The following is a 27,959-nucleotide window of genomic DNA, read 5'->3' on the forward strand; positions in this document are numbered from 1 at the left end:
CGGATCCCCCTTAAATTGCCAGGTTGGCAATTTAATAGGTCGATTCCTCCTGCAGTTTAAAAGGTGCTACCAGCTCCTTTGACCCAGTAATTGCACCTGGGACCCAGGAAGGCTACCCAGGTGCTGCAGTTTAAAAGAGCCTAGTGAAAACACCTTGGTGCTTTGGCATTTTTGACCTGAAGTTTTAATACTTGTTTTTCCTTTCACAGATTCTGGAACATTCTGTTTTTACTGCGCAGGGTTAAGTCTGAACATGAAGTACACCACTCATTTCATGGAGATAAATAGAGAGACTTTTGGTAAATTCAAGTAACATAAATGAATTTACTTAAATGCAATTTAATTTTGTGTTTTCTAGTCAAGCCTCCAAGGTTTGCACATTTAGCAAGGTTTGCACATTTTAAAGCCTTCTGTGTTCTTGAGAACTTGAATTCCAAATTGGGTCTTGCTGCAACTTGTCAGTGTAATTTCCACAGTGCACCTGCAGAAGTTTGATAAAGCCTCTTAGAAAATAGAGGTGTTGGTGTGCCTTCTTCATGGCTGTCAATATGCTGGCTCCAAGAACTTATAAGTACCAACCTCCAAAATGTCCTGATGATAGAAGTCAGGAGCATGGTCACTTGACCTACCACAGTAAGCTGCTTGATCTTGCTAATGTTGAAAGTAACATTGTTCTTAGGCCATCTACCCCGATGTAAAGACGCATTTTGTACTCCAATGTGACTGTCGGGTGGCCACCTGAAAGTGGAGAACTCGGCCAGGAGGAGCACTTACCTAATCCTCCTCCTGTAAGTATAATCTCTGGCTTCGAGAATCCCCTGTTGCACCTGAAAGCAGCAGTGGGACTATGGCTGGCATGTTCAGGTAACAGAAAGGCACCTTCTCCACGGCCATCTGAACATCCCAGCTGCACTCCCCCAGCTGCGTCTGCCGGCGTCGGAGCACCTGAAAGGGGCTCGAGATTCTTGATCTCTATCCTATATTCTCACTCATCAGCCAAGAATGGTGTTTATCATGTTTAATTTTAGGATCTTTTATACGTTTGAGACTTAACAAAAATAATGAAGAAATAATGAGTGCATATAGCTTGCTGGTGTTAAATTTTTGGCTCTTTGTTTCAGCACATTTTTGACGGTTCAGAATTTTCATTGAGGGCAAAGTATTTTCTATTTAAAGTTTTCTGAGAAAGACAAAATATAGATGATCAAATACAAGGCATTTTTAGTGTTTGTAGTTATCAGTTGGTTGGTTGTTTTTCCAGACTCTTTTGTGTAGTCTTCCAAAGGCGTTATTTGCCTTGGCGAGTCTGTTGTCTATCTCGTTGTCGATCCTTGCATCCGATGAAATGGTGCAGCCGAGATAGGTAAACTGGTTGACCGTTTTGAGTTTTGTGTGCCCGATGGAGATGTGGGGGTCTGGTAGTCATGGTGGGGAGCTGGCTGATGGAGGACCTCAGTTTTCTTCTGGCTGATTACCAGGCCAAACATTTTGGCAGTTTCCGCAAAACAGGACATCAAGCGCTGAAGAGCTGGCTCTGAATGGGCAACTAAAGCGGCATCACCTGCAAAGAGTAGTTCACGGACAAGTTGCTCTTGTGTCTTGGTGTGAGCTTGCAGGCGCCTCAGATTGAAGAGACTGCCACTCGTGCGGGTTCAGCTCCGAATCATGGGTCCTCTACCGGCATCACCTATGGCTCCTAGAATGCTTCCACCAGCGTTGTCTCTGCTCCATCCTCAACATTCATTGGAGCGACTTCATCCCTAACATCGAAGTACTCGAGATGGCAGAGGCCGACAGCATCGAATCCACGCTGCTGAAGATCCAACTGCGCTGGGTAGGTCACGTCTCCAGAATGGAGGACCATCGTCTTCCGAAGATCGTGTTATATGGCAAGCTCTCTACTGGCCACCGTGACAGAGGTGCACCAAAGAAGAGGTACAAGGAGTGCTTAAAGAAATCTCTTGGTGCCTGCCACATTGACCACCACCAGTGGGCTGATATCGCCTCCAACCGTGCATCTTGGCGCCTCACAATTCGGCGGGCAGCAACCTCCTTTGAAGAAGACCGCAGAGCCCACCTCACTGACAAAAGACAAAGGAGGAAAAACCCAACACCCAACCCCAACCAACCAATTTTCCCCTGCAACCGCTGCAACCGTGTCTGCCTGTCCCACATTGGACTTGTCAGCCGCAAACGAGCCTGCAGCTGATGTGGACATTTACCCCTCTGTAAATCTTCATCTGCGAAGCCAAGCCAAAGAAGAAGAAGTTATCAGTATTTGAGTTGCATTGCCCTCAAAACATATCCATTCACGGAGATGACCCAAACTCATTTTAAGCAAGTGGACTGTTGGCATATAAAGTGCACAGGCATGTTTAGCAATCAGTGTTTTTAAGAAAATTCAAATTTATATATGCAAAACAGTGGGATGAATATATACTTTTATCAGTTTGAACCAGAAGCATATACTGTGTATTTTAGCGTATAGGTTGAGTCGTGAAACCCAATAAAAATCTCTCAAAAAAATGTCGACCTTTGATAAACCAAAAAAAAAACCCAATTGTGAGAATTTCCTTGAGGTTTTTATTCAACACAGCAACACAATTAGCACCCTTCAAAATCGCTATCATTGTCTGAAAACAACAACACATTTGGAACCCTTCAAAATCATACTTGCTCTCATCGTCTGAAGCAAAGATGGCAGCAAGCACATTCATACTTTCACTGTTTAAACAGTCATCATATGGGTCCCAGTCTGCATCTGATGAGGTGGTTTCAGCTTCATTGTCAGTAATCCACAGTAAATCACTTTCTGTGCCATCAATTCCACAAGAGAAACCACACTTTTTAAATGATTTTTTCACAATCTTTACTTTAACTTAGTTCCATGCCTTGAGCACGAAATTACACAGCATATCAAGTGATGCAGCACGCATTGCCCTCCTTTCGTAATCCACTTTTCTGCACTCTACATCCATTCCATTCCTCACACATATGGAATTTGAATGGCCTGTTAAAATAGACATCGAGAGGTTGCAATGTAGATGTCAAATCACCTGGGATAAATGCCATGTAAGAATTATGTAGTACTAATCTACTTTTAGTCTTTTCAGCTACAAAACATATCACAGACCAGTAAACTTCGTTCTTTGCGAAAACCTCAAATTGTCTATCCATAGTTTTACTTGATTTTCATTCATCCTTTTTTTATGAAAATGTACAAAAACAAACCTGCAGGTAATTTCATTTTGCATTTGAAGATTACTATGGGTCTTAACTTCATCCCGTCGGCCATGCATGATAAAACACCAGAGTAAACCTCGTCCTTTCGTGCCTGTACATCTGGTTTGCACAGCTTTAATACCTTTCCATTTCACTGTTCTATTGCCTATCATATCAAAATTCATGGGTGTTTTGTCCATGTTTCTGATATTTGCCAATACAAACTGGTTTTTCTGCTGGATCTGTATAATAGACTGGTGAAAACTTAGAACTTTATGATCAAGATCTTTTGGTAGTTTCTGTGCATAATTCCAGATTTTTCCTGTTCATGAAACAATTGCACCAGCCGACTGTAGCCTCCAAATCATTACTGAAGTCTGGGTCCGACTTGGCCCACTGCGGTGCAAATATTCTTATTTTATTTCGGGTGACTATGTAGCAATCTTGCCTCTGTTCACCTCCCCATTCTGTAACATGATCTTCCAACTCTGGCCAACAAGTGATACCTTTTCTCAAAGAACATTGCCTTTTTGGTGTCTTTCTTAGTCTCTTCTTTCTTCCTCCAATCTCTTACTTCTCATTCACCTCAAATTTTCTTGCAGCAGCTCAGTTGTTTTTTTTTGCCCATTTCTGTCTCTTCATATTTTCGTCGCGTGCTGCGTTATATCGATGAACCCTCCATTGACACCAATCACCTCCAGCCAGCACCCAGCAGATCAATCTACGTGATCTATGGGGGGGGGGGGGGGTGACAGACACCAGTCAATGGTCTGTCTCAGGCATCGCGAGCTTTGGGGGTCAACTTATACGTCAGTCAACAGGGCACCCAAGGCAGCCAGAAAATTGGGGTCGCCTTTTATGCTGAATATACTATAAAACCCTTAAAATTAGGCTGAAAAAGGAGGGTTGACATATGCCAGTCGACATACTCCAAAATAAATGGTATGTTGGATATCCTCACCTGAATGGTGACTTGTAATTGATCCAGCTGATGGTATGGGAATTCTTTAATGCAGTGGTTTTCAAACTGCCCCCCAAACTCACATTCCACCTTAAACTATCCCTATGCCATAAGTGCTCTCTGTAAGGGGTTGCTTCAAGTGGGATGTGAATAGGAAAAAAAGTTTGTGAACCACTTCCCTAGACCCAGTTGTTACTGAAATATTTTGCGTGAGAAAAATTGTCAATGGCCCATTTCCTTTGGAGTTATGAAAAGTGCACACAACGAGTCAATTAAGTACAATTAAACAGTCGTTTTCAAACTTTTTCTTTCCACTCATATATTACCTTAAGCATACCCTTAATAATCATAGAGCACGTATGGCATAAGGATTGCTTAAGGTGGTATGTGAGTTTTGGAGGGCAGTTTGAAAACCACTGCCTTAACGTAGGGGGGCAGTTTGAAAACCACTGCCTTAACTTAAGATCGTGAGTCTGGCAAAGGTATATAAACAGAATGATACGTGTCTCCTGATGGAATATATCTTCATATTGAATGCATTTTTATTCCTGTTCATTGTAACTTTATAATATTTGACGTTCCATGCACTGTTCTCTTTGTGGATGGGATATTTCTGATCTGCACTGATTGGGATGGGCTAACGTGGAAGTCAAGAATTCATTTGCAAAGGAACAGACAGAATCCCAGATCCTTTCATTTGGTCATGAGTTTTGGGAGCATGATTGTGTTCTTGTAGTCAATGAACAGCAGCCTGATGTAGGTGTTGCTGTGGAATCGGTGATGTAACGCAGAGTGTAGCGTCAGTGAGATGGCATCTGCCATTGACTTCTTGTGATGAGAGGCAAACTAAAGTGGGTCCATGTCCTTCCTGAGATCGGATTTGATTCGCTCCATGACCATCCACTCAAAGCACTTTTTCAGAGTTGATAATTCAATTGGCTAATGGTCACTGTGATTGTCACTGTCACTGTGATTGGCTGATAGTCACTGTGATTGTCACTGTCACTGTGATTGGCTGATAGTCACTGTGATTGGCTGATAGTCACTGTGATTGGCTGATAGTCACTGTGACATGCCACCTTGCTCTTCTTGGGCAGTGGAATGTGAGATGCCCTTCTGAAGCAGGTGGGAACCTCTGCTATAGCAAAAGGTTGAATCTGTCCACAAACATTCCAGCCAGTTGGTTCACACAGATTTTAAGGACCTGACCAGATACACAGTGTGGGCCCGATGCTTTTTGAGGATTCACCCTCCTGAAGGTTCCATTTACCTCAGTCTCAAAGACTGGGAGCACAGAGTCACTGGGGGCTGTAGAAAGCTTTGAGCTCATCTGGAAGAGATACTTTACAGTTGATAATACTGTCTGGTGTTGCTTTTTAGGATATGATAGCATACAAGCCCTGCCATAGCTGTCTGACGTCTGTCTCAGACTCAAGCTTGGTCAAGAATTGTCTCTTTGCATTGGTAAAGGCCTTCATTAGGTTGCTCCTGGACCTTCTGTATGCTTCTAAACCTCCTGTCCTGAATCCACAGATCTGACCTCCAACAGTTTGCAAATCCCTTGCTTCATCTATAGTTTCTGATATAGATTTACTCAGATAGTGTTGGTAGGAACACGTTCATCCATGCAGTTTCTGACAAAAGTTGGTCACCGCTGTGGCCAAATCATTCCGATCTGCTGCCAGTTCCTTGAATGTTGCCCAATTCGCTGACTGCAGTCACAAAAATCCTTTTATGCAAAATGATCAGTGCACAGGAAAAGAAGCAGGCACTTGTATCTGTTTCACTATTCAATAAAATCATTACTGATCTTTTACCTCAACATTTCTTTTCTAAAATTAACTCTCATTCCTTTATTTCCTTAATAGCTAACAATCTATTGGTTGATCTTTAATATCCTCAGTGAATGAATTTCCACAGCCACAAACAGTAAATGACAGAGATTCAATGATGATTCATCATTCATGTCATCATAATTTTACTGTTGGCATAAGATGAAAGAAAATATGATGAGAATGCTCAATATACACACCTCACGGAATTCTATTTATATGTTATCCACTGTGAAAAACGGGTTGTATGGTTTCTTTGAAAATCTTGTTCATTTGAAGAAACACCTGCAACTGTCTACAACAAAGCATTTGCCAAGGTTAAGTTTAAATTTATTGTCACAAGTACCAAGATACAATTTAAAAAAATTGTTCTGTGAGCACTCCACAAGAAATGGAATAGTACTGGAAAATCTCTGCTGGGATTCTGTAAGGTGATCAACCGCACTCATTTGTTTCTAAGTAACCTTGCATTATAAAAAATGCAACATTTGTGTTTGTCGATCATTAAGAGAATTTCAGCATCCAGTTCAGCTTATAATTTTTAATTTATTTTAGTGCATATTTAGGATTCATTTCAACATAGATAATACTTCTGACAAGTGTGCTGATCTCTCAAGAAACATAATCAGAGGTGGTGGGCACTTAATAGGAAAGAGGTTGGTGAAGAAATGATAAGACTGGACAACAATTTTTTCAGAAAGTTTGTTTCCTAAAGAAAGGAGATATGATAGACAACTTCAAGATGAACACAAAGATCATTTCAGATTTGCTGCATCACATAGAAAGTTGGAGAAACCTTAAATTAACTTTTATTGAATATAGCATGTTTAATCGCAGAATGATGCTGCTTACGTTGCATCAGTCAACTGACCTATGCTGATTTTTGTTTATACTTAACATCTGATGCCTTCAGTAAAGTAGCAGACCCAAAATTTCATTCTCAGAAGAACTCAATGCCTTTTATGCCCAATTTGTTGACAGTAACAGTGAAGAACCACCCCTCCGCACCCCATGTCCCCTGCTGCCTTCAGGAGAGTGAATCCAAGGAAAGCATCAGCTCTGGATGGAGTATCAAAAATCTGTGCTGACCAACTTCATGGATATCTTCAGCAGGGCATGATACCCATTTGTTCCAAACAGATGTCAATCATACTGCTGGTTAAGAAGAGCGTAGTAGCACTTGCATAAAATGTTTTGAAAGGCTGATGCTGAAGTACATCAGGTCCTGTCTGAGCATACCCTGTCTGATAAGTTCCAGTTCGCCTATTGCAGCACCACACCAGGACAGCAAAGATGCATTCATCAGGATGCTCTTTATCGACTACAGTTCGGCATTTAACAACATCATTCTCTCAAAACTGATCAACAAACTCCAAGACCTGGGACTCAACACCCCACTGTGTAATTGGATCAAGGATTTCCTCACCTACAGAATACAATCAGTAAGGATTGGTAAGAACATCTCCACAATCTCCATCAGTGCTGGAGCACCACAGGGCTGCGTTCTGAGCCCTTGCTCTTCTCACTTTACACGTACGTCTGTGTAACACCATCTACAAACTTGGTGATGATACCACGGTAGTGGGTTGTATAAAGAAAGGTGATGAGTCAGAATACTTGGCTGAATGATGCACCAGCAATATCCTTGAACTCAATATCACCAAAACTGAGGAGCTGATTATTGACTTCAGGAAGGGAAAAGCAGAGTTAAACAAGCCAGTGATCATTGTCTTGATTGTCTTGATACTGTTTTTCAGTGGTCTCAATGTCCTGGTGAAATCTTTCACCATGTTCATCACTGACTGCACAAGATCAGCAGGGAAGAATTGCGAATGCAGAAAATGAATTTTCAATGATATGTTGCTCTTCATGGTTTTGTATGCTCGAAGTAGACTTAAAATACAACAGGAAATCCCAAAAATAGGTCATATCTAAAAAAAAATACATGATAGGAAATCTTTAAGGTGATTTTCATGATCAGTAGCACAAAATCTATAAAATACACCCAAAAGTGTTCAGGAAGAAAATTCTTCCTTGTCCAGTGTAATCTAGTATTTTGGCATGACTGAAGAGAAAACATGTTTTATAGAAACTAAAAGCTCAGGCCTATGTGATGAGATGATAAGATCTTCTATCTGCAGCTTGTTTCATCATTTTCAACAAAAGGCCAGAAGAACAGCTCCTTGGTAATTGAGGAGATAGCTGATGACATCCACAGCAGCAGGCAATGTTCCTTTTTTCTCTCGATCATGGACATAATGCCACAGGTGCTCAGAATCAATGAATATCTTAAATCTAATCTCCAAGCAAATGTTCTACTGGGCATACTACTCCTGGCAATGCAACCCCATTATGTGCTTCCCAAAATATACATTAAGACTCATATCCTATATTGATAATTCCCATCAAATGCTCTTATACCTGACACTGAGCTTTATACAAACAGTGCCTAGTTCCAACATACTCCCAACATTCCACCAACATGAGCACAACACCAAGTCACTGAAAGTCATTCATTAACAATTCCACCTTTTCAGAGAGAAGATGGTAAAAAGCTAGCAGGATACTAGTGCAGTTCATTGGTTTACTAGCTCAACAGAAAGGTCACTCAATTATTGAATATCTGCCACATTGTTCATTGTCATGTTGGCAGTGAGGAGAACAATAGTTTTCCTATTAATCATGTTTTGCTTCCACCTCCCCTCTAATTAAAGGTAAATTTCCTCATCTTGCTACCCTGTACTCTTGCACCTTTCTTCTTTCAGGTTACTTCAAGTTCACGTAGCCAGGCACTGCTGAATAGCAAATGAATGCACTACCTCACCCATAGTCTTCAGCCCATACACTGGTGGTACACCCATGAAGAGGAAAAGGCACTGCGTGGATCCATACATGGTGTGTCACTGGAAATGAATATTCTGCAGCCAGAGGGAATCTGAAGGTAAATTCATATTGGAGACTTTTTTAAAAAAGAGGATTGGATTGGTAACATTCATGGGGTAACCTACAGACAAAACCTTATAACCATATACCACAAAATGCCTAATTAAAACATCAGGGCTCAAAACTTCTTGGGCAGTGGAATGTGATCCTCAAAAAGCATCAGGCCCACACTGTGTATCTGGTCAGGTCCTTAAAATCTGTGTGAACCAACTGGCTGGAATGTTTGTGGACAGATTCAACCTTTTGCTACAGCAGAGATTCCCACCTGCTTCAGAAGGGCATCTCAAAACTTGCACCCTGCTTTGTATGCAGCTTGACCCCCTCTGAGCATGAATGTAGGCAGTTTATTTCAATAACTATGGCCTAACTCTAATCTAGCATTTGATGACTGATAACACAGCTTTTTTCCTTGCCTCGGGAGCATAAGGCAACTAACATCTGATACTGCTCTGGAAGCTCAGTCTGCTTCCAAAATTTGATAATGTCGCAAGATTCTAGGACACGGCATTGCTCCACTCAAGTGTTAACACAAATCCACTCTTCAGAACAACATTACATTTTCCATCCAGATTATTTCCACACCAATGGTATGAACTTTAAAATTTCTAATTTCACACACCCTCATCTCCTATGTTTCTTCCCTTTTTCGTTCTCATCCACCTCCACATCTGCCATTCTTATTACCTTTCCCATATCTACTCTCTAGTCCCATTTTTGTACCCCTCCCCACTGGTTCTAATCATCTACTAGCCACAACTTTCACCCATTGGATCCCATTTCCCATCTTGTTCTACCACATCATTTTGTCTTAGAACTGGTTGAGTCCATCATGGGATTTTGGTAGTTTTTGGTATAGCCTTCATACTTATCGCTTGTTTCCAGGAATAGGGCAAATCTGTTCAGGAATTTTAGCATTCTGATGACAGTCTCTGAGGGTGTGCAAAGATTAATATAAAGACAAAGCTAATGGGCACTTTTATTTTGCCTTAATCAGATAAATAAATTTTATTTGGATCCTTGCACTTCACACTATTTCCACTCTTCAAAATGAGTATCATGGTTTAACCCAGAATATGTAAAATAAATTTAAGTACAGTACTTAAAGAGAGGTTTGAATGATGCAGATCCCCAGGAAAGATTAATAAAATTCAAAGAGAATTGTGGCTTTGTCATTTCCTGCTGCATTTTACAGCATAGATGAACAATGTGGGTACTGCCCTTTTCCCTGCAAACATTTAAAAGGGAGGAATAAGTATGACAATAGAGATCAAAAGCATGAGCAAAAATATTTCCCTGGGCGAACTGCAAATTTAATCACCTTGCAATTTAAATAAGAAGCAAATTGATAATTTTCATAGCTATGGAAGTGTGGAAATCTGAAGATGAAACAAAAGGTTTCGTATGTGACAGGTGACAAGTTACACCTACATAAGTAATGTACATCTCGAGCAACATGATCATTTTCATATGACATTCAATGCGAGCTGTTTTTCAATTCCCTGTCATTGATATCCTGCGGATAATTGTTCAATAGAAACAATAATTAATGCAGATGGAAAAGCAGGTCAGAAATATGTATTTTGTGAGAGGGGTCTCAACTCAATATTTTGCAAAGTTTTCCAACATTTACAAGGTGAATGCTTGCAAAATAACATCTACCCTGGCCCTATTTGTCCTGAGATCCAATGACAGGAGTTCCATTGTCCAATTTTACCAACCCAGCAGCCTTCATATCCAACGTACTATCTTCTCCAGTTTCTGCCAGGAGTAATGTGATCCCACTGTCAGATCTTCTCCTCTCTGCTTTTTGTAGGGACCACTCCCTCCAGGACTCTTGTCCATTCATCCCTTCCCACTAATTTCCTCTTTAGTACCTACCCCTGTGAATGCAAAAATGCTACTCTTGAGCCTACGTCTCCTCCATCATCACCATTCAGGGCCTCAAATAGTTCTTCCAAGTGAAGGAACACTTAATTTGTGAATCTGCAGGGATCATCTACTGCATCTGGTGCTCCCTTTGAAGAGACTGGAGGCAGACTGCGAGATCATTTCATTGAGCACCTTCACTCTGTCCATTGCAATAACAGAAACCTCCCAGTGACAAATCAGTTTAATTCCATGCAGTTGGCATATTGACATGTCTCTCCATGGTCTCATGCACTGCCAAATTTGTAGAACAGCACCTAATATTTTGACTGGGACTCTACCACATTATCTTTTCCAGTTTCTGTCAAATCTCTCCCCCAAGGTTCTCCCTTTCCCTACCCTACTGTCTACTTTCCTCCACCTCCTCTGAGCCCCTCCATCCAGAGAGCTACCCCTCTTTTTTTTAATCTTCTTCTACCTATATCAAATTCTGACCTCTTGTTAACTTATCGTCCTCCAATGTCCCTTCCTCCCTTCTCCTCCCATCTTTTTATTAAGGCACTTGTCTGCTTTTTGCTCATATCCTGAGTCCATAACATGCGCATGACCTGCTGAGTTTCTCCAACATTTTCATGTATTGCACTACAATCACAGTGACTGCAGACTTTCCTGTTTAACATTCTCCACTTGCCTGGATGAAGTTAAAAATATTACTTTGGGAACAATACATACCAGGAACTGGAGTTGCAACCAGAACAAAGCAGTTCCTTTATTTGTCATTTTGAATATTTGCTGCTATCCATCACCTGTCGACTGTGGCTGCAATGGGTGCTATGTTCAAAATAGGTGAGAGCAGCTTACCAAGGCTTTGTTAACAGCAACTTGCCTCTACCCTAGGAAGGACAAAATGCACCACTGAGATAGTTACACCAACACATTTTAACAATCCTCTTTAAGATACTATTGTGATCTGGAAATTTATTTACTTATCAATGTGCTTGGTTAAAATCTGTTAATGCTGTATCCAACAGCTGTGGACTAGCAAGTACAAGGTTACCCCTCAACATTTCTGAAGGACATTTGTAAATAATCATTTAATGCTGATCCAAATTCCACAAATTAAAGAAAAATGAGGCAGTTCACCAGCTATTGATCATTTTAGTGTCCATGATTCATGAAAACAAGACCCAATAAAATCTACATTCCAAATCATAATTAAAACATATTTTGTAATTATTGTGCTTACTCAAAGATAATATCTCCTGTTCAAATTCCATATTTCCATATTTCCATATCCATATTGTAATAAAATGTTTATGGTGGATGCCATCTCATTGGCTATATATAAATCCCTGGGACACTTTGATTGGAAAGGTGCTCTTTATTGGCTACAGTTTGGCATTTAACACCATTATCCCCTCAAAACTTATCAGCAAACTCCAAGACCTTGGAGTTCACACCCCAAATCATGGATTTCCTCACCTCCAGGCCACAATCAGTGAAGATTGGTAAGAATATCTCCACAATCTCCATCAGTACCGTTCTGAACCCCCTGCTCTACTCACTTTACACTTGCAACTGTGTGGCTCAGTACAACAATAGCATTATCTACAAATTTGCTGACAAGTAGTGGGTTGTATAAAGGAAGGGGAGGAGTCAGTATACAGGATGGAGATTTAAAATGTGGCTGAATGGGACACCAACAACAACCTTGCACTCAAAGTCACCAAATCTAAGGAGCAGATTGTTGACTTCAGGAAAGGAAAGCCAGAGGCAAACAATCCAGTGATCACTGTGGGATCAGAGTTGGAGAAGGTGAGAAAATTTAAATTCTTGGGAATCACTATCTCAGAGAATCTTTCCTGGACCCAACACACAAATGGCATCGTGAAAAAGCATGTCAGTGCCTCTCCTTCCTCAGGAGTTTGTATAGGTTTGGTGTGACACCAAAAACCCTGACAAATTTTGACAGAGATGTGGTGGAAAGTGTGCTGACTGGCTGTATCATGGTATAGCATGGAAACTCCAATACCCCTGAGAGTAAAGCACTCCAAAAGGTATGGACACAGCCCAGGACATCACAGGCAAAACCCTCCCCCCCCTATTGAGTACAGCTTTAGTTCGGCATTCAATTCTGTGATTCCCTCCAAATTGATCAGCAAACTTCATCAGGTTGGTATCAGCTCACCACTGTGTAATTGGATCTTGGACTTCCTGACTAACAGACCCCAATCTGTTAAGGCAATCTCTTCCCTTCCATTCTCACCTTGAACATGGCTGAGCCCTCTCCTATATTCCCTTTTCACGTATGACTGCCTTCCTGTATATGATTCTATTTCCATAATCAAGTTCCCAGATAACACCATGGTGATTAGCCTGATCAAAGGGAATGATGATACAGCCTATAGGGATGAGGTCCAGCACCTGGCCGCATGCTGTGCCACAACAACTTGGCACTTAACACTCAAAAGATCAAGGAGATCATTGTGGACTTCAGGTGTGCTGGAATGGAGTTCAATGGAGTTGTAGTGGAACATGAATCAAGCTTTAAATTTCTTGGTGGCAACATTTCCAGTGATTTCACCTGGTCACGGAACTCCATCCTGATCAAAAAGGCACAACAGCACCTTTATTTTCTGCGGAGCATGAAGAAAGTACACCTCTGTCCCAGTATATTAATGGATTTTTACCTCTCTACCATTGAGACCTATGTCATTTCAGTGTGAAATGGTAATTGTCTCATTTCAGACCATAAAGCACTTCAGCAGGTGGTGAAAACTGCCCAGTGGATTATTGGTACAGTATATTCAATTGCCCACCATTGATAACATCTATCAGGAACGTTGTCTTGGCAGGGCAAAGAGCATCATCAAGGATGCATTGCAAAAAAACTATGGACTTTTTACCCTTCTCCCATCTGGTTGGTGCTTCACTCTCAAACCAGCAGATTCAAGAAGATCTTTTTTCCTCAAGCCTGTGACCCTGCTGAACCTTAAACACAGCCCTGAGTGGTAACTGCACTCACATGATATTGTCAATACTTTTATAATTGTTTGCTTGTTGAATGTGCTCATTTTTATTTGCACTTAGTTGTTTGTGTAAAGCACTATGTTTTTAACTTCTGGTTGGATACTAATTGTATTTCATTGCCTTTGTATTTTACTTGGCACAATGAAAATAAAGTTGAATCTCAACTGATTTAATCTAATATACAGGGATTGCTGCTGTCGGACAGCAGCAGCCATCATCAAAGACACACACCACCCAGAACTCACTCTGTTCTCACTTCTGCCATCAGGATGGAAGTATAGGTGCCATAAGACTTGCACCACCAGGTTCAGGAACAGTTGCTACCCCTCAATAATCAGACACCTCAATGACAAACTCAATCAGGGACACATTTAAGGACTCTTACCTGTGCATTTGATTTTTTAAATTCTCTCTGTATTGCAGAGTCAGTTTGTTTACATTTATTACTTTTACAGTTCTTTATTTGTTTACGCGTATATGCTGTGTACAGTTTTTTGCATTGCACTACCAGTTAGTGGTAATTTTACCTGTGGTAAAAAAAGAATCTCAGAGTTATATGTGATGTCATGTATGTACTCTGACAATTAATTTGAAACTGAAATCTGAATGATCCTCAAGGGATTTATGACAATTGGTGCTTCGTGCTGTGCAGAAAAGGAGAAGAGGTTTTCTGGCTACTGACTGCAATCTGTAAAAATATGATTAAACTAAATTTGTTCACTGTCATCCAAATAGAATTAGGACATTATGGGTAGGAAATGTGATTCCATTTCTCATGAATTAATGGGATTTGCTTTGAATATTGACAATGTTAGGAATTAAAGTACCTTTAAAGAAATTGCTCGAGACAAAAATTGAGAACAAAGAACATTTATTACTACAACAATGCAAAGTTGGGTGCTTCCCCTTACCCTGGGAATACACACACATACTGGGGCTCACCCAACTTTTATACAGTCAATTTCAGTATCAGAATGCCCTCCCCCTTACATTCTTCTGCCCCCTGGATGGGTTTGGCATAGGTAATTCTTCCTGCCTACGTGCAGTTTCAGTACACTTGGAGGACCAGGGGGTATCCTGTGGGTGTCCCATCATGTCATTGTCCTTATTCACACCTTCCTGATTCTCTGGGCTACAGTCTCTTGATATGCAGAGTTGACTCATTCTATCTAGGGTTGGCTAATTTCATATGTATAAATCTGTGTATGGTTAGCTAATTAGAAATGTATGACTTGGTACTTCTGTCCAGGGCTAGGAGACCCTTATCTGATCCAGACTACCTCAACTTCCTACATTCTATTGTACCTTACCATTCCTTATCTTAGTCCTATGGTCTTGTCACAAAGACTAGAAGATTCTTATGTTAATCGTGCTGACTCTGCTTTCCTGCATCCTAAGCCCCAAACTTATCCTGTTTGAACTGGTTTCAGCCATTTTACTGATGAACTTTAGTTTCTTCCATGTTCATAATTTTAGGTCAATTTTCCCATCTCTCACAATCCTCACTTTTCTTTTAGATCAGTAATACTGATCTTTCACCATGATCAGTGTTACTGATCTTTGGTTACTAGTGTCAGTGTGACTGATCCCCCCCCCCCTCTCCTCACTTTTCTTTTAGATCAGTAACACTGATCTTTCAAGTGTAAGGTGTAGTTTTACCCAGCTGGTCAATAACCGAATTGTAATGTCTGTGTAAAGTCTTTAGGTAGGGGAGCACCATGAAGGTCAGGGGAGTGAGTCCAGCTGCTTATTAGGGTTTGGAGTATCAGGCTCCAGTTCTCAGTAAAGAGTCTAGTCCATCCCATACGTTGAAATATTGAAGCAGTGTCTTTGAAGCACACGACCTTTGTAAGTGTTGTCCCGACGAAGTCTGTGAGAGGCGCTGCCTTCAGCAGCGAACGAGTAGCAGTCTATGAGAAGCGCTGCCTTCAGCAGCGAACGAGTCGCAGTCTATGAGAAGCGCTGCCTTCAGCAGCGAACGAGTCGCAGTCTATGAGAAGCGCTGCCTTCAGCAGCGAACGAGTCGCAGTCTATGAGAAGCGCTGCCTTCAGCAGCGAACGAGTCGCAGTCTATGAGAAGCGCTGCCTTCAGCAGCGAACGAGTAGCAGTAGTCAGGCGGTTCCGTTTGATTGTGGCTAGTATCTGATGTCCTCTTCAGCCCCGAACCCTAGGGCCACCGATCTCCGAAGGCTGTTTGGAGCCTGATATTAAAGTGTCAAGCAGCTCACGTTGTTGGAAACTGGTGCTCCCTTTCATGGGGTGATGAAAAGAGACCAAGCTGGGGGGGGATTGTTTCTTGTGATTTAACTGTGTGTTGCAGCTTGTCTGCTAACATTAGCATATATATCATTGAACTTGTGAGTTGCAGCCTGTCTGTGTACATTAGCATATGTGTCAACTCTCTCTCTCTCTGCTACATGTACAATCCTGACTACCATTCTGTCTGTCTTTGTCCCACCATGTCCTTTGTGAGGATTTTGACACCCTGCACTCTACTTCGCTCCTTTCCACGTTATATAACCACCAGATGAGCAGCAGCATCCTGAAAACAGGTGTTCCCCTTCAGGGATGATCAGAGAGAGAGAGCCAGGTGGGGGATTATGTGTCTCGTGGTTGTGTGAAGTGTCTGTTTGTTTTGCGGTTAGCTTGTTAGTTTCCCCCTTTGTGTGAAATGTACATTGTTTGTTTTGCGGTTAGTCTGTGTACACAGGTGCCTCACTGTGTGACTGCCTATCCCCACTGTGTTTCCCTGATCCGTATTCTAAATACCTTGCCTCTATGCCCTCTCTAGCCTGTAAAACAGTACAATCTGTAACCTCTGCTACCCCTTCTCCAGAAGTACTTAAAACATCGAGAGTACTCCACTAAAGCTGTTTAATTCCCCTGGTCCGTATTGGGATCCCTTATATCCCATTATGACTATACATTAAATCTATGCCCTGTCTACATTCTAAAGGAGCTGAATTGTAACCTCTGCTGCCCCTATTCCAGGGGGGCTTAAAACATTAACGAACAATATTCCAAAGAAATTAGTAAACAACAATGAAGAATACATGTAAGCTCATTAAAATACAATAAGAACTGAATAAAACACAAAAAATGTAAAGCTCATTGAAAACTGCAATAAAATACAATAAGAACTGAATAAAACACAATAAATGTAAAGCTCATTGAAAACTGCAATAAAATGCAAGAAGAACTGAATAAAACCACAATAAATGTCAAACTCATTGGAAACTGCAATAAAATACAATAAGAACTGAATAAAACACAATAAATGTAAAGCTCATTGAAAACTGCAATAAAATGCAAGAAGAACTGAATAAAACCACAATAAATGTAAAGCTCATTGAAAACAGCAATAAAATACACAAAAACTGAATAAACCACGATAAATGTAAAGCTCATTGAAAACAGCAATAAAACACACAAAACTGAATAAACCACGATAAATGTAAAGCTCATTGAAAACAGCAATAAAATACACAAAAACTGAATAAACCACGATAAATGTAAAGCTCATTGAAAACAGCAATAAAATACACAAAACTGAATAAACCATTAAAAAAAAACGAATAAAATTGTAACATTATGGCACTTTGTCATTAATTCTTTGAATGTGGGTCCAGCCTTTCTCTCTTGTTCTTACTGCGGTGTCTGTAATTAAAAGTACACAGAAGGGACCATCCCAGGCAGGTTTTAGTTGATCCTCTTGCCATGCTTTTACATATAACCAATCACTAGATTTTAATAAAATGAATAACAATCTGACTTTCCTTTGTGTTAGTGTAAAAATTGTAAAATGAAACACAAACCATATTTGCATGGGTTTTGAATATGTTAGACCTTATTAAAATGCAGTTGGAGCTGCTTGTCTGTATGGGGCACAACCCTCCAATTTGTTAGAGTGAGTACATAACAGACATTGCAGCACAAGAGCCCCTGCAAGAGAACTTGAAACATATTCAACCTTTAGTTCTGCCTTAAGTAAAATGCCTTGTGCCACAGCTCACAGGAGCTGGCCTTATTTAAAACAGTCTGTAAAACAGGCACCAAAAAAAGTTAAAGATGTTCTTATGAAGATTGCACACACAATAATTTAAGTACAGGCTAGTTTCTATTATATTCCACTTAAAAGTTCTGCTGCATGAATCCTGGAGCTTGTGGAGTCATTATTGAATCAAGAAATATTGGTACCATGCCAATCTCATTCTAACATGCCAATTTCTCCAGTCCTTAAGTCAAGATGTACTGAATAGCATCTGGTACAAGATCTGTGAGTTCTTAATGATATTATTATTCTTATGCACCCAATTGTTCTGAACAATGCCACCAATTTAAATCATATTCCACCTATTGCAGTACTCACACACCACCATAGACCAGTTCGCAGGTTTATTTCTCCATTAAGCTGAATCCAGTTGCGCAGGATTTACCTCCGTGATTATTTACAATGTAACTTCCGCACTACCGGATTTAAATATAAACCTGATGAATGGGGGAAAGTTATCATGAATTAAATAACAGCGGCAATACAGAGAAATTGTGCTGAGGCATTAATTTCACTCCGGAGGAAAATGCACCAGAGAAATGAATGATTAAACTTATAGGAATCCCCATAGGAATCCCCAGAGGTATCTTTATTCTCCAGAGGTGGGTGATCTTTAAACTCACGGACCTTGACTGCTGAATGTGTAGAAGAAATGTATTAAATGTGTTGATAGGGCTCCATACCTCTAACTGCAAGACAAGAGCCTGAAGCCTCAATTTCAAGTGCCACAGTGCACTTAAAGGGACATGCACACTCCCCCTTCAACTGGCTGATCCAGCCACTTTACACATCAGATCCTTTCTTTATCTCACATACACTTAAAGTTAAGATGTATAGAACTCACCCTATTTGCGCAAACATTTCTCCCTGCAAATGTTATAACATCACTCAACTCTCAGGTACTCCCTGTGCAAAATCACATTTAAATACAATTTATTTCATAAATTGGAATTAACTGGTAGTTAAATTCGCTAATTCTTCAGTATTGAAAAACGATCATTTATGACATTTAAATTTTAGCATGAATTTTAATCAACATTGGTCAGTGACTGAAGTGGGAAGTCGTGATTTATGAAATTATCTCTGGTCTCTACTCTCCCACTCCCTGCACTTCTCCCAACATTCAGGAGCTGGCACACAGTCCCTGCCTTTTTTTTTCATGTTACTCGTCTACTATTCCTTTAACTGCTTGCATCAAAATGTTAGCCTTTGCTTTCTGCTTATCCTCATATGTCTGGACAAATGCTTTTTGTGTGATCTGTAGAAGCTGGGTTATTCCCTGCTCATGCCAATTTTCTGTCTTTTGTAATTTTCTCTTAATGTCTGGGGCTGAGTTGGTAACAAAACCTGTTAGTACCAATTGTTCCCCTGCTGGGGATTCTATGTCGAGACCCCCATATTGTATATATATATGGTCCCAAAAATTGGTCTAACTGTTCAGCACATCCCTGGGGATCTTCTATCAGGGAGGTCAGTTCTTTCTTAAAGTTACACACTTCAGTACTGGTCAGGGGCACATTTACGAAACCGAGACCCTCTCCCATGGGAACTTCCCGCAGTGGTCTCATCCAATTGGTTTCTGGCTTATTAGGTCTGGGTTCCTGCTCCCTGGGAAATGAATCAAAGGGTTCTGCCCTTTCTTCCTGAAGAGTCTCACGCTGTTCTGAATTAAAGTTACCTCTCTCTCCTGCCAACAGAGGTGGTAATCGAGTGCTTTGTGAGCAAGTTATCATACCACTCCTGCTCTCTTCTCTCTTCTCTAGTGGTGGGGGAGGTGGGGAAGGTGCAGAAGGGTAGGTCATAGGAGGGGAAGGAAAGATAGGAGCTGGCATAGGAGGAACATAGGGTGGAGGGAGGGAATGTAACACATCCCAACCCTGTGATTCAGGGACAAGAGGTTCCTCCTCTCTCTTATCCCTGGATTCTTTCTCATTCAAAACCAGCTGTTCAATGGATCCCTTGAGCCAGCAGGCTGCATATTCCCTGCTCTCAACATTGTCTGGCTGGTTTTGATAGAGCCATAAGTTCAAAGCTTCACACATCCATTCATCCTCGGATCCGAATTTTGGCCAGTACACGGAGCTCCCTTTAACCGGGTATCCCACCCATTCATTACAACAATACCTGACCGTCGTCAGTTTGTCTTTACCGCGGGTCTTTCCTGTGCCCCACTCAGATAACATCATCCCAAGCGGGCTGTACGTAGCTATCTGGTGGTCACGTCCTGTGTCAGGACTCTCATCTCTACTGCCCGCTAGTTTGTCTTTACCGCGGGTCTTTCCTGTGCCCCACTCAGATAACATCATCCCAAGCGGGCTGTACGTAGCTATCTGGTGGTCACGTCCTGTGTCAGGACTCTCATCTCTACTGCCCGCTATTCCCATACTTAGGAACAAGTAAAATACTCTTACCGAGTTCTGGCAGTACTGCTCTAGCGCGCGTCCTTCCGCCGTTTGTTCTCAATGCCTCTTCTCGGATATCACTCGCTTCTTCCACTGACCAGCCACCCGTCGCCCGTGAGTCCAGCTGAATCAGCCGGGGTGCACCTACTCTCGTCGTCGGGGTACTCTGTCAGTGGAGGGAGTGTGATCCCGGACGAGCCCCCATTTGTTAGGAATTAAAGTACCTTTAAAGAAATTGCTCGAGACAAAAATTGAGAACAAAGAACATTTATTACTACAACAATGCAAAGTTGGGTGCTTCCCCTTACCCTGGGAATACACACACATACTGGGGCTCACCCAACTTTTATACAGTCAATTTCAGTATCAGAATGCCCTCCCCCTTACATTCTTCTGCCCCCTGGATGGGTTTGGCATAGGTAATTCTTCCTGCCTACGTGCAGTTTCAGTACACTTGGAGGACCAGGGGGTATCCTGTGGGTGTCCCATCATGTCATTGTCCTTATTCACACCTTCCTGATTCTCTGGGCTACAGTCTCTTGATATGCAGAGTTGACTCATTCTATCTAGGGTTGGCTAATTTCATATGTATAAATCTGTGTATGGTTAGCTAATTAGAAATGTATGACTTGGTACTTCTGTCCAGGGCTAGGAGACCCTTATCTGATCCAGACTACCTCAACTTCCTACATTCTATTGTACCTTACCATTCCTTATCTTAGTCCTATGGTCTTGTCACAAAGACTAGAAGATTCTTATGTTAATCGTGCTGACTCTGCTTTCCTGCATCCTAAGCCCCAAACTTATCCTGTTTGAACTGGTTTCAGCCATTTTACTGATGAACTTTAGTTTCTTCCATGTTCATAATTTTAGGTCAATTTTCCCATCTCTCACAACAATGTCTCCTATTATTTAGTAAAGTATTGTAGCTGACTGCTACAAAGAAACACACACAATCGCAGTGTGGGAGGTTAAGCTCTGAGATTTATTGAGGGTGGATAGGCTCCTCTTATACAGTTGGAGTTCCCGCTCTTCCCGCTACCTGCCAATCAACTGCCTCTGACTCCCCATCTGTGCATCATCCTTCACCTCTCCTGAGTTCACCAATCCCCTATTGACCCCTTGTCCAAGACCTCCCAGCCTGTCCTTATAATACTATCTCCAGTGTTCCAGCTCAAAATGTTAGCAACTATTTTTCACCCACTGATGCTGCTTCTCCAGTAAATTAGTTTTTACTCCAAGGATTAAACAACTGGGAACAAGGTTTTTTTTTGGAGTTCAGTAGGAATTGTTTACATATTGAAAGAATGGGAGAAATTTGAAATTCTTTTCAACAAAAAGCAGTTGATGCTGCCCTAATTCTGAACTTTAAATGCTTTATTGATTTATTTTTGTTTACTGAAATTACTACAGGATCTGAGAAAAAGTTTGGTGAATGGAGTTAAGTTACAAATTAATTGCCATTTATGATAATTTGATCATGCTTATTGAGCTAAAAATGTTGGACTCACTTATTTGTGATGCTATATACTTCTGAATTACTTGCAGGTGTTTCCTCCCAATGGAAGTGGGGTGACTGATGCCATAGTGCTACACATCATAAATGCACTGCAGAACAATGGCCCTCTTCCATACCCATAATCCCCCATGCAGCTGGAACCGCTCTGTGTTTTGAGCCACAGAGAGCAACACCAAAGGCTGAATCGACCCAGTGAGATGCTGGAGTGGCTGGTAGGACTATCACAGGCCACACTGGCCATCCCCTGATGGTTCCCGCCAGTCGCCCCTGCCTTGAGGAGGTCATGGAGGGAGAGGGGTGAGTGGGTGAGAGAGAATGGGGAGATAAGTCACAGGCTGGCAGTGTCATCGTGACTCATCAGCCCACCCCTGACCAGTCACTTCTAGCAGCTGTACATCACGTGAGGTGGAGGAGTGCTGTGCTCCTTTGATTATCATATCCCAAGAGGGATCGCAGTAGACATCTCGGAGCCAGCCATGGTGCATTCAAGAAGGTACGGCAGAGAACCTCCACCTTTACAGTTTTTTTTTCATTTCAAGAAAGAGCCTATATATCACAAAGGAAGTGCAATTAAAACAATGTGAGGCTATGATATGTAGAATTAAGACCCTGAACAACATAATGTAATCAAGAATGTTAATTTGTTGAAGTCTTGGAAAAACTTTTGGGGTAATGGAATTGGTAATGTCTGGAAGAGATATTTGGCTCTTGGCCACACATTCAATTGACCCTGCCAACGATAGTTATTGGGAGAGTCATCCATTTACCAAAGTCTTTCACAATTCTTTTAAGCAAGGGAAGATAGTTAAACATAAAAGTTCTGTAAATTACTATGTAATTTAGTGGCTAATTAAATTGTGAATTTCTCTGAATTTGATTATAATTCCCTCCTGTAAGTGGCATAATTTTACTTTTCAAAACTTGAACAAAAGCATCGGAAAATTACTCTGGAAGGGTAAGTAACCCAGAATCTCTATTGATAAATTATCATGGGATTATGAAGTGAGAGGTTTGAAGCTTCCAGATTTCAAAAAATATTGGGCAGCCCAAATGAAGTTTGTAATTTCCTTCTTTGACAGAAGAGACAAGCCTTGAGCAAAAATAGAGCTGCATAAGGCTGGAGAGAGGATAGCAGGAGATTTTATATATAAATGGAATAAGCACCCTTATTAAAACATATAATTAATATTTGGAATAAAATAAATGATCAAATCAGGACTAAAGCGGGCCTATCTCCTAAAACACCTTTAGCTCAAAATAAGTTTATTCCTTTAACAAAGGTCAATAAAATCCTAGAAACTTAGTCCCAAAAAGGGATCAGGTTTATCGAGGATTGTTATGAGCAGGAGCAATTGATATTCTTTGATCAGTTAAAAACCAAATATGGCGTAACTAATAATATATCTTCTGCTATTTTCAATAAAGATCTTATTTAAGGGACAAATTGGGCCCAGTGATGACCTTACTGCAGTGCAATGAAGGTTCATAAGGAGACTACAAAGAAATTTATTTCAAAAGTATATTTTCTGCTTTAAAATGGGTACACTGAAACAAGGGTTACAGAAATCTAGACAAAGATGGGAGATAAATTTGGGTATACTGATTGATGATAAAAAGCTGGTTTGACTTATGTCGTTAGGAATAGATTGGCATAATACAATTTTTTGCACCAACTATATCTTATGCCGCAAAAATTACACAACTTAAAATCAGAAGTATCAGATCAATGTTTTAGATACAGCGAAGAAACAGAAACATTTTTGCATTCAACCTGTTCATGTTCCAAGGTGAGACCTTTCTGGGAAGGTTTGGGAAATCTTTTAAAAAAACTTTCTACAGATACTGCAATTGTTTATATTGGGAAATATAGCTGATGTAAGACCTAAAATAAGGCTGTCGAAACACCAATTACAATTTGTAAAGATCGCATTGGCAGTGGCCAGGAAGTGTATAGCAGTTACCTGGAAATCTGATTCTCATCTAGATATGACTCATTGGAAAACAGAAATATATGCTTGTATTCCCCTGGAGAAAATTACTTATAACCTTAGAAAAAAGTACAATGTTCTAAAAATTTGGAGTCCGTATCTTCAACATGTAGGTGTAGATTCTTAACAATGCCCCCACCCCCCTCCACTCCACCCTCGGCCCCCTGGATCCTAGAATCACCTGGAATTCCAAGTAAATCTAGATATTTGTCCCTTTGCGTGAGATTGATGCATCCAATGAAACTTTTTTTCCTTTTCTTCTTCATTGTTCATCTGTTCTTCTTATTTCTCTTCAATCCTATTGACTTTTTCTCTCCTTTTTTCCTTGAGTGGATGGGAAGGGGGAGGGTTAGGACTTGTTATTTTTTTTCTTGTTTTTCTTTTCTTACTCAAAATCAACATCAAATGATAAGATTATATTTCTTTATGTAATTGATGAATTTCTTGTATTCACGTTGATTTGAAAATATAAATAAACTAATTTTAAAAATGTAAAATTGAGCAATGTGATAATGATTTGATGTTTATGGCTGGGAAACTGATGCCAAGCTAATAAATTTCCAACAGCCTGGTGTTTCCCCAATTAGGTGCAAGAACATTACCTGAGGAAAGGGGACCTACCTGGGTTATGTGATTGTTTCACATAATTATTCAATTTGCATATGAATAGTGTGTAGCGTAATGCTGATAGGTTAATATTTGTCAAATGGATTGGCCAAGTCAGATTGTGGTAGGGTATAGAAACCAATTTTGAGGAGCTCCTGGATTCCCCCAATAAGTGATGTATCTTCCACTGGCCTGTGTAACAAATCAAGGGAATTGGCTAAAGTAAAATCTGTCCTTCATTCCTCCAGAGAGTAAACTTGATTCAGATCTGACACCAGACCTGGATTGAGGATTGACACCGATCCTCCACAGATGACACTCTTTACATTTGAGAGATCCATTGAAGAGTCTGATTACAAAACTGTCCTTGAATCTGTTGGTATGTGTTTTCAACCTCTTGTATCTTCAGTTCAAAGGGAGAGGGAAGAAGAGAGTATGATCAGATTGGGTGGGTCTTTTATTATGTTGGCTGCTTTCTTGAGGCAGCAGGAAGTGTAGTCAGAGGCAATGGAATGGAAACTGGTTTGTACAATGTCCTGAGCTGCATTCATCACTTTCTCGAATTTCTTGTGGTCTTTGACTGAGCAGTTCTTGTGCCAAAATGTGATGCTTCCAGATAGAATACTTTTCATGTATAGTGCATCTTGTATATAAATTTGTCTGAATCATTGAGGATGTGCCAAATATCCTGAGAAAGTAGAAGATTTGGTGTGCTTTCTTGGCTATAGCATCAATGTGGTAGGAGCAGAACAAGTTGTTGGTGATATCTATGCCTTGGAACATAAAGCTCTTGATAGGAGATTTAATGGAAGTGTTCAAAATATTAAAGACCTTCAATAGAATCAACAAGGGGAAACTGTTTCATATACAGAGATGGTAAAAAGAGGACACAAATATTTGGTAATCAACAAAAAAATTAATCAAAGGTTACAAGCAGATTTTATTAAGATACTACTTTTTATTTGGAATCTATTGACAGAAAAGACAAAAAAGGAATCTTGAGTGATAATATTCAAAATAGTATAGTTGAAATACTCAATGTCAAAGTATTTACAGAGCGATGGGAAAAGTGCTGGGGAGTAGGACTACTTGAATGGAGAGGTCATTGTCTAAAATATTAACACCTTTTTAAGGTAGGTGTGGTCTGTCAAGCTGTGTAAATGAAGTATTGTCGTCTGTTTAAAGTGACTATTTTACATTTGTCCTTATGTAATCTCCCCAAGGGTACAAAGAATGAACAGAATTATCAGCTCGTCTTGGTTTGAAACATTGCATAATAAAACTCAATATTAGAATCTCATTGTTGGCTGTTGACTGTGGTATGTCACCTTCATTCAAAAAGATGGCAAAATCCAAAACTAATTGCCTAGTTGTAAAACAAAATTCAGTCTGAAAATCTTGCAAATATTTCATGTTTTTGAGGTCTCAGTTATTAATTTAAGGGCAAAATAAGTCTTTGTTACTTATTGACAAATTCCCTGGCCTCTTAGATGATGAGTTAAGATCGCTTGTGTTGTGTGACATATAAATATTGTAACAATTTCAATCAAAAGATTATTGTTGTGACACAGCTTTCCTATTTCTGTCTTTCAGATACTGAATCCCATGATCATGGCCCATAAGTCCATCTACACCTTTTTGGTGTTAATGTTTTAAATTACATTTCCTTTTTGGCTCATACATTTCCTAGCACTTTACACAAAAATGCTGGAGAAATTCAACAATTCACACAGCGTTCTTTATGGACCAAAGATAGTTCAAAGTTCAGAGTACAAATTTGACATTACATACAATCCCAGGATTATTTTTCCTGCAGGCGAGACAAAATTGCCACTTGTTGATAGTGAAAAAAAGTGTACTCAAGGAGATACATATACATGAAAACAAGTAAAGAAATATAAACAAACTGTGCAATACTGAGAAAAAAAAATCAATAAAGTGCAAAAGTAAGAGTCGTTATATGAGTCTCTGAGTTTGTTGCTGAGGAGTCTAATGGTGGAGGGGAAGAAACTATTCCTGAACTTGGTGGTACGAAAATTGTGGAATCTTTACTGATGGCAGCACCGAGAACAGACCGTGTGCTGCATGGTGTGGATCTATGATTGCTGCTGATCTCCGATGCCAGTGTTCTCCGTAGACGTTCTCGATGGTGGGGAGGGTTTTGCCTGTGAAGTTCTGGGCCATGTCCACTACCTTTTTCATGACTTTCCGCTCAGGGTTATTGGTGAGCCCATCATCAGGCCTGAAACGTTAGTTATGTATCTCTGACTATAAAGAACGCTTTGTGACATGTTGAGTTTCTCCAGCATTTTTGTGTAAACTACAATCACAGTGCCTGCAGATTTTCTTTTTTTTAACTATTTCCTTTTCTGTCTCACCCATATCCTTTGACATTCTCCCTTGCTGAACTCTGACTATTCTCTCTCTGTTGGATTTTTACCCCCCATTTCCTGCTACTCCTATGTGTATGCCTCTTTCCTCCTCTGCAATTCCCATTCACTTGTCTCTCTCTCTCTCCTCCAATTATCCATCAATATATCATTTCAATCACTCACTCACTGAATCAGCAGCACTCAGTCCTACACAATCAATATCCATGTAATACACTGCTTTTGAGGACTTGGATGAATGCTTGGAAAATTAAAAAGTGCACAATACAAAGTTACAAGCAATACTTTTCATAGAAACTCTGATGGAATAAAGATAGAGAAGTATTTATGATTGAAAGAAAAGTAAATATTATGTGTCCTAACAATGTATAGAGTAATTAAAGCAAAAGTCTTACATCTCTGCCTATCAGATGATTTCAGCTAATCATGAGGTTCCTTGTATTAGATTGTGATTCCTGCCCAAGAAGTCCCATGAGCTCTTTGACTTATTTGGTCAAAACGACTGCACTTCATTCATAATCTACAACTAACAGTCAGCTATTTTTGAAACTAGTCATCCACTTCTATGATTAATACAAAGATTCGTCTTTATATTTTCAGCTGAGCTAGCCTTAATTGTCTCTGCAAGAAAAAATTGTCCTGCCTTCCTAAATTAAAGTTTCCTTCACCTTGCAAATGCATGCTTCAAGATCTGATGGCCTATATGAATTAACATGTCCGATCATTGTCGCGTCTGAGAGGACAACTCTAGTTTAACCAGAGAAGGGTATGTATTTTTCCCTTCCACTCTGCCACTAACCACCATGAATGTTCTGCACAAATTAGACAAGTAGGACACTGATTCCTTTCCCCTGTTTAAGACTTAAGGAATCAGTTGGATGGGAACTGAAAGAAGGAGGATGTGTTTGCTGGAAGATGACTATCACTGAAAGCAGATTAGCAGAGAAAAATGGTGTAGTCAAGGATCTCACTGGTGTGTGTGATTTTTTTTTTGTGCCTTGTTTCCCCTTGATTTTGTTTCCAGAACTTACTTGAAATTGAACTGTTCTGTATTTTTAATTTTATCTTCACATTGATTTTGGAACAAAGGTGCAATATTTGCATTTTTCTAGTTGTGCATTACTTTTAATCTATAAATGTTTGGTAGA

General features: G+C 40.3%; 1 protein-coding gene and 1 long non-coding RNA gene across 2 annotated transcripts in view; both read left to right on the forward strand.

Annotated features, from left to right (window-relative positions):
• LOC138747990 (uncharacterized) lies at window positions 1-24,200 on the forward strand. Its single transcript, XR_011347762.1, has 3 exons — window positions 1-299; window positions 8,781-8,956; window positions 21,857-24,200. It is a non-coding gene; the product is annotated as an uncharacterized lncRNA (long non-coding RNA).
• A 2,358-nt stretch (window positions 24,201-26,558) lies between these two features.
• The window catches only part of LOC138748012 (mucin-19-like), an 87,115-nt gene continuing 85,714 nt past the window's right edge, over window positions 26,559-27,959 (forward strand). The window contains exon 1 of the mRNA XM_069907712.1: window positions 26,559-27,577. The gene's annotated coding sequence lies outside the window, so the exon portion shown is untranslated. The remainder of the gene's footprint in view (window positions 27,578-27,959) is intronic.

This window comes from Narcine bancroftii, chromosome 13, assembly GCF_036971445.1.
Source record: "Narcine bancroftii isolate sNarBan1 chromosome 13, sNarBan1.hap1, whole genome shotgun sequence".
NCBI lineage: Eukaryota > Metazoa > Chordata > Chondrichthyes > Torpediniformes > Narcinidae > Narcine > Narcine bancroftii.